Here is an 8653-nt window from a genome sequence, read left to right on the forward strand (position 1 = left end):
TACTGACGGCATCACTTTTGTTGTCATCACATTTATAAAACACAAAACGATGCGAATTTATATAAAGTGGTGTTACTAGATCAGCTGATTTTGCTTAAATGTTTCGCCTCCCGGCTTAAAATGCCAAATTGTAATATTTTCTTTTTGTACTCTTGCTATCACTTTATATTAATTCGTCTTGCCACAAAATTTGCGCCAAAAAAAAAGAAAAAAAATAAAGGAACGTTTGAAAAAAAGGAAATTCGAGCTAAATAAACGGGCTATCTGATCCATATGCCAACCTAACTGAAAAAATTTATTTCAAGCCCGTGGATCAAGAAAAAAGAATAAAACAATTAAATTATTTTGCAAGTAAATTTTTTCGCGTCACCTGGACTTCATGAGAACCGTAGCTCCTAAAACACGGAAAATTAGAATTGTAAAGCTTCAGACTGCTTTTTTAAGTCCCAATAGGACCTTTTTTCATCTAAATACAGCCTGCCACAAATCACCGAAAAATTTCGAGTTTTTTTGCTCCTTCATTTTTTTTAGTAGTATATTATCTGCGTACATTGACAGCTAAAGCCAAGCCAATGTTTGTTCTTTACTATCGAAACCAGATACATTTTTGTGGACCCCCACTTACAACTAGTGAACCCCCATTTTGTTGTGTCGAGTCTCCCGTGAGCTCCTGCGGTTTCACCTAGACTACTTTGGGAATCACTGGTCTACACATACGAATGGATGCTAATTCCCTAGCCCTGACATTAATGGATGTGATAACAATTGGTGGTAGTAGAGCAGAGGAAAGGTGGAGGGAAACTTCTTCTCCGCTCGGTGCTTTTAATTGAAGTCAGCTAGCTAGATGAAGGAACGACACCAATAAAAAAATATTAACAAAGTTCATATTCATCAAAATCTTCAGCTCCGTCAAAATGGGGAGGCAAGAGAGATCATGCCACAAAAACATTGACGGTGTCGAACAACATTACAAGCTTTTGTGGACTTTCGAAAGCATAATTCTGTGAAAGATCTCTGAACCTTCTAGTATCGGCGACGGATACCAAAGAAAATGGAATAAGAAACGAACTATACGAGCTCTAACGATATAGTGGAATGCATAACGATTCAATATTTCCGTAGGTTTGGACATGTTCTACGTGAATTACTCAGTGAGAGGGGAGACCAGGATGTTTGCATGTATTTATATAAGAAAATATTTATTGGTCGAAAAAGTAGTGGTTAGGCGCTGTGCCCAATGGCAACCATCACTTACCACCTCTGTGTGGTTTTAAGCCATGTAGAGTCCGCAAAAAACGCTGGAAGCATTGTGCGGAAGATGAATTAGACTAGGCTGAAATCACTCAACCCAGTGCAATGTGAAATTATGTTATTTTAAGTTCAGTAGGTCGAAACATCCAATTACCAGGTCTATAGAACGACTAAGGAATGAAGCAAGAGAAGTGTCACTTCCGTTGTGCGGCACAGGCGCACTCACTACGTTTAAGTTTCGGCTTAAAATGGCAAGCGGTTGGGTTGCCAAATAAGAAATAAATGCAAAAATATGTTGCTTCCAAACATAAATCTGCAAAATGGCTCCAGAATTTTGAGAGTTTACACCGCAAGCAAAATTTGCAATTCAAATTATTATCATAATACATAAATAAAGACAAATGTATGCGAATAAAAAAATATTTGTATATTTCTCTATCCATTTTCATAAATAAAACCAATAACCAAAGTTTCAAATAAATTAGTTGACACCACCATCTAATGACCCACTTGAAAAGTTTTACTTCTCCTACTTGCACGTACGTACATACACCAACTCGGAAGTGTGGTTTTTGTTGTAAGGTTAAAAATCGCAACGTTGATGAAAAACTTCGCCAACGAAAGCGGTCATAAATAATTTTTGGTGCCATTATAGAGTGACCCTTATGCTGACGTAAATAAATGCGTTTATATGTATATACATATGTATATATATGTAAGTGCACCTTTTTATGTATGTATATATGTATAAATGATGGCCATATTTTATTATGCCAGTATGCGCATTGAATTTATTTACTTCTACTATTTATCTATGTGCATTTGTTTGCTTATGCGCTGACCGTTTATGTGTTTTAGCTGACCGTTAAAGCTGCTGCAGGCTCCTAGTGTTGATACTATGTAGTTCGTATTACTGCTTTAGCTATACTACGTACATAAGTAAATCCATATGTGTGTACGTGCAATGGAACTTAATCAACTGGAGCGATATTTTCTCAATAATTTGGTGCATTCAATTTGATTGCCATCATCGTCATCACATCCGTGTCGTTGGGTCACTCGGTCGTGCGGTGTTGCGGTCACCATGGCGTATACTTAACCACCGTTCACATACGCTTTGTGAGGCAGGGCAGCCCCGTAACATACTTAGTTTATAGTTACGGTGACCATATCTTTAAAGTAAAAATACAGCATACATTTCAATTATGTAAGTATTTCTATGTTTACTTCAAAATGAGTAAGGGAGCTTTATAGCAAACGTAATGGCTGCATTTCTTTATTCATTCTGAACGTTTGGAATAAACTTTTTTGTTTATTTATTCTTTAGAATTATTATATGTTGACGTATATTATATGTTGACGTATATTCCAAACGTATTCTGTTTATTCCGGCTGTGAAATGAGATTATCCGGAATGTATAAAGAAACGCAGCCATTATGTATTAAGAAAAGGGTATAAGCAAAAGGTGTAGCTTGTAGCCATATAAAGCCCTTCAACTGTACACAGCTGACGTAAGGCCCACTAGTTTCTTTGGGTATGGTGACGGACGCTGAACAAAAGCACCAACTCAGGACTAGTTAGATACTTTTTGTGGACCATTTTGGGTTTAGTTAGGTTTCTTTCGAGGCTAGTTCGAGACTTTTTCGGCAAAAATTTCCGGGCTAGTTCGAGACAAGTTCCGGGATAGTTCGAGATTTTTTCGGAACTTGTTCGGGACAAAATCGGGAATAGAGCAAGACTTTTTCAGAACCATTTCGGATCTAGTTCGGGACACAGATGTTCACACATCAAATTTCATGAGTACCTGGCACTCACGCTTTTTTCCAATTTCTTTATTCAATGAGAAGCAATGGCCGTTAGCCTCAAATACAAGATATTTGTGAAGTTTGAAGAGTTTGCCATCAATAAAAAACAAAAAAATGGCAGCATGCAGAATATCTATCGCAGCTATTTTGTTATTTTTCAAATTTTACGTTAAAATTAAACGGTGAAAATGTTCTTTTTGTCAAAAAGAACGAATCTAGTGTAATAAAAGTAGTGTGTCGCCAAATGAAAAAAGTAAGAACGTCTGGGCCACACTAGAGAAGTGAAACTTACGTTACATATATATCTATTTGGCTCATAACCAATATACATACATGCATATGTACATACATTCATCTGCTTTGCTTAAGGTTATATTTTTTCTCTTTTTTTCTATCTAGATCCCTACCTCTACCCCTGTTCGTTTTCATAACATTTATGTTATTCTGTTTTCCTTAATCTTCATTTTTACTTTTATACTCTATCGATAACATCCAACAAAATATCGATAACAAAACCGATAGAAATATCGATAACAAAATCGATGACAAATTCGATAAAAAATTTCGATAGCAAAATCGATAATAATATTGGTAGCAAAATCGATTAGAAAATCGATAAAAATATCGATACAAAAATTTTATAAAAATCGATAGAAATGTCGATAAAAATGTCTATAAGAAAATCGATAAAATTATCGATAATTAATCGAAAACAAATTCGATAAATAATCGATAACAAAATCGATAAATAACTGATAACAAAATCGATAAATGATCGATAAAAATATCGATAACAAATTCGATAAAAATATCGATTACAAAATCTATAACAATATCGATAACAAAATCGATAAAACTATCGATTAATATACCGACAAAATCCAAAAATATCGATAGCAAAATCAATAACGATATTAATACAAATTTCGATAAAAAATCGATAAAAATATCGATAACAAAGCCGATAAAAATATCGGTGATTATATCGATAAGTCACGAGAATTTCAAAATCTCTAAAATCTCAAAATAGTTTCCAGATTGAGTCTCTGTGTCTATATATATCCTTTTCTCCATAACTACCTTTATTTTAATCTTTCTTCCTCTATCTTTATTTTTACTTTTATCGGTATCATCATCCTCATCTTTTTATACCCGAGCGCACTTGTGCACAAGGGTATATTAATTTTGTTCACATAACGGTTCTTTGTAACAGCCAAAACGAATCGAGATAGATATGGGCAAATGTATACATAAATGATCAGGATGAAAAAAGAAATCGATTAAGCCATGTCTGTCTGTCCGTCCGTCTGTCCGTCCGTCTGTCCGTCTGTCCGTCCGTCCGTGTACACGACAACTCGAGCAAAAATTGAGATATCTCAACGAAATTTGGTATGTAGGTTTCCCTTAATCCAAGGTAGGTTGGTATTGAAAATGGGCGAAATCGGACTTTAACCCACTTCCCATATAACGGTAATTTCCAGAAATACGAAAACTGGGATATTTTAGTAACTACTGAAGATAATTCACTCAAAATTGATATTTACAATAATTTTTAGACGAAAAATAAGAATATTATAAATTTTTGGAAAATGGGCGTAGCCACGCCTACTTATGGTTACATGTGTATATCTTGGTAACCGCTGCACCAATTTCTTCCAAACTTGGCACAGTTGTTGGCCTTCATACGACATACCAAATGGCCGAACATTTTTAAAATCGCTCAATAACCACGCCTACTTCCCATATAACGGTAATTTTCAGAAATATGAAAACTGCGATATTTTAGTAGCTACTGGAGATTATGCACTCAAAATTGATATTTACAATAATTTTTAGACGAAAAATAAGAATATTATAAATTTTTGGAAAATGGGCGTAGCCACGCCCACTTATGGTTACATGTGTATATCTTGGTAACCGCTGCACCAATTTCTTCCAAACTTGGCACAGCTGTTGGCCTTGGTACAGCATAAAAAATCGCCGAAACTTTTTAAAATCGGACAATAATCACGCCCACATCCCATATAACGGTAATTTAGAGAAGTACAAAATCTTCGATAAATCAGTATATATTGAAGCTACTTTATTCAAAATTGATGCTTGCAACAATTCTTTACCAAGAAATACGTTTATGGTAAAATATTGGAAAATGGGCGTGGCACCGCCCACTTATGATCACATATAAGTATATCGGTAACCGTTCTACCAATCTGTACCAAACTCGGTGTGGTTATTGTGCTTGCTACATGTAAGCAAAACGTTGAAAATTATTGAAATTGGACTAACGCTTCACATATAACGGTAAATTTCAGAAATGCTTGAAACTTCAATATTTCGAAATTGAAAGACGCTAATTTACTCAAAATTGATACACCCCGGCTTACCATCTAGCGGAAGGTTTCGGAAAGGTGAAAAAACATATATTTTATACTTGCGCCGGGTATTTAATGTTCGGATCCGCCCGAACTTAGACTTTCTTACTTGTTCTTTATATTTTTCATGGTTTTTTCTTTTATGTTTATCAGTTTCTTCATCTACATATTTCTTTTCACCTTTGCCCTTATATACATATAAACATAAGTAAAGTGTTTAAATTTACCTTGGTCAAAATTTTTGCCTTCATCTTTGTTTTGGTTTTAATTTTTATACCCGAGCGCACTTGTGCACAAGGGTATATTAATTTTGTTCACATAACGGTTGTTTGTAACAGCCAAAACGAATCGAGATAGATATAGACAAATGTATACATAAATGCTCAGAATGAATAGAGAAATCGATTAAGCCATGTCTGTCTGTCCGTCCGTCTGTCCGTCTGTCCGTCCGTCCGTGTACACGATAACTCGAGCAAAAATCGAGATATCTCAACGAAATTTGGTATGTAGGTTTCTGCTAATCCAAGGTAGGTTGGTATTGAAAATGGACGAAAAATAAGAATATTATAAATTTTTGGAAAATGGGCGTAGCCACTCCCACTTATGGTTACATGTGTATATCTTGGTAACCGCTGAACGAATTTCTTCCAAACTTGGCACAGTTGTTGGTCTTGATACAGCAAACTAAATGGCCGAAAATTTAAAAAATCGGACAATAGCCAGGCCCACTTCCCATATAACGTAAATTTCCAGAAATACGAAAACTGCAATATTTTAGTAACTACTGAAGATAATTCACTCAAAATTGATATTTACAGTAATTTTCAGACGTAGCCACGCCCACTTATGGTTACATGTGCATAACTTCGTAACCGCTGGACGAATTTCTTCTAAACTTGGCACAGTTATTGGCCTTGATACAGCAAACTAAATGGCCAAAAATTTAAAAAATCGGACAATAACCACGCCCACTTCCCATATAACGTAAATTTCCAGAAATACGAAAACTGCGATATTTTAGTAACTACTGAAGATAATTCACTCAAAATTGGTATTTACAATAATTTTCAGACGAAAAATAAGAATATTATAAATTTTTGGAAAATGGGCGTAGCCACGCCTACTTATGGTTGCATGTGTACAACTTGGTAACAGCTGCACCAATTTCTTCTAAACTTGGCACAGTTGTTGACCTTGGTACAGCATACTAAATGGCCGACAATTTTTAAGATTGGACCATAACCACGCCCACATCCCATATAAGGGTAATTTAGAGAAATACAAAATCTTCGATAAATCAGTAAATATTAAAGCTAATTTATTCAAAATTGATGATTGCAAACAATTCTTTCACAAGAAATACGTTTATGATAAAATTTTGGAAAATGGGCGTGGCACCGCCCACTTATGATCACATATATGTATATCGGTAACCGTTCTACCAATTTGTACCAAACTCGGTATTTTTATTGTGCTTGCCACATAAAAGCAAAATGTTGAAAATTATTGATATCGGACTAAAATTACGGCCGCTTTTCGTATAACGGTAAATTTCAGAAATGCTTGAAACTGCAATATTTCGAAATTTAAGGACGCTAATTTTCTCTAAATTGATACACCCCGGCTTACCATCTAGCGGAAGGTTTCGAAAAGGTGAAAAAACATATATTTAATACTTGCGCCGGGTATTTAATGTTCGGCTCCACCCGAACTTAGACTTTCTTACTTTTTACCTTTGCCTTTATGTATGTAAGTACTCCCCTTTTCTTTCATTCTTGTATTGGTATTTTTCTAAGTGTTATTCTTTAACCTTTTATTAGCAAGTTTTTATTGAATTAATAGCATGTGCATACACTCAAGAAGCACTTGTTTCAGCTCCAACCATTTCCGTTGCGCCATTCCCGTGTACAATTTCCGTTAAATTTGGCAATTTACTGGCAACCAACCAACCGCCGCTAAAGAAGCTTCACTTCAAAAATTACATAGAGTAAAAGGTGACTATGATGCGTGAAACTAAAATATTATTTTTACAATTTTTATAAGCACACTCGAAATACATTCTGAATAACTCAGTGAGAGGGGAGACCAGTATGTTTGCATGTATGTATATAAAAAAATATTTATTGGACCAAAAAGTAGTGGGTAGGCACTGTGGCCAATGGGAGTCAACTATTACCACCTCCGCATGGTAATCAACTATTACCACGCTGACGGGCGCGGCAGCGCTGCGGAGCGGAGACTCGGTCTTTCCGCCTGCGGCCCATACGCAAAAGGGCTCCTAAGCAAGGAGGACGACGTCAATGAGCACGACAGCGCTGCGGAGCGGATACTCGGTCTCTCCGCCCGCGGTTCATACGAAAAAGGGCTTCCCGTCAAGAAGAACAATGGCAGCGCCGTGGAGCGGAAACTGGGACTTTCCGCCCGCGGGACACAAGCAACGCGACTTCAAGACGCAATGAGCAAAGGGGTAGACTGGAGACTTGGCCTCGCCAGCTACCTGCCGCATTTAGAACCGGCCCTGTAACGCTCGCCGCTCAGACATTGCGACCATGTACGGCGATTTCCCCAACAGCGGTCATTAAGGTGGAATCGAGAGGGCGCCTACATTTAGTGCGAGCATCCATCGACGTATGCGCGCCAACGTCCGTAATATCGTCCGATTTAGTGCGGGATTTAGGACTGCAAGAGATTGGTCGCAGGAACCACCGAAGCTGCATGATTCGGCTGCGAGGGAAATATGGGCAGACTACAAGGGTATTAGTGCACGCAACAGTAGTGGCGAATTATGCGCGGATAAGCCCCACCGCCAGCGTCGATCGCTCGATAGCCACGGCCTATACCAACATTCGATTGGCAGATCCTACCTTTTTCGCCTCAACTCCGATTCGCTTGGTGCTGGGATCAGATGTTTACCCGGAGATCATTCTGCCGGGCACCCTTCCGACTGCCTTCGGCCCTCTCGTGGCACAAAACAGCATATTCGGCTGGTTATTGTCAGGGGCTTGCCGATCGTAAACTATGTATGACGGATATGTAGTTTTTTTTATACTATACAATTTACTTACTCTTGTTCCAATATGAATTATGGAATCAAATGCTATTTAGCGAAATTTGAATAAATATACACGAAATTTGTGCACTGAAATGTTCTGTTTATTTCATTTCTTTTTCTTCTATAGCCTTAGGAGACAGAACCGCTCACCCAAAAGTGACAGCTGCGGATC

This window comes from Rhagoletis pomonella, unplaced genomic scaffold (genome assembly GCF_013731165.1).
Source record: "Rhagoletis pomonella isolate Grant_MI unplaced genomic scaffold, Rhpom_1.0 Rhpom_scaffold_00006, whole genome shotgun sequence".
NCBI classification, from domain to species: Eukaryota; Metazoa; Arthropoda; class Insecta; order Diptera; family Tephritidae; genus Rhagoletis; species Rhagoletis pomonella.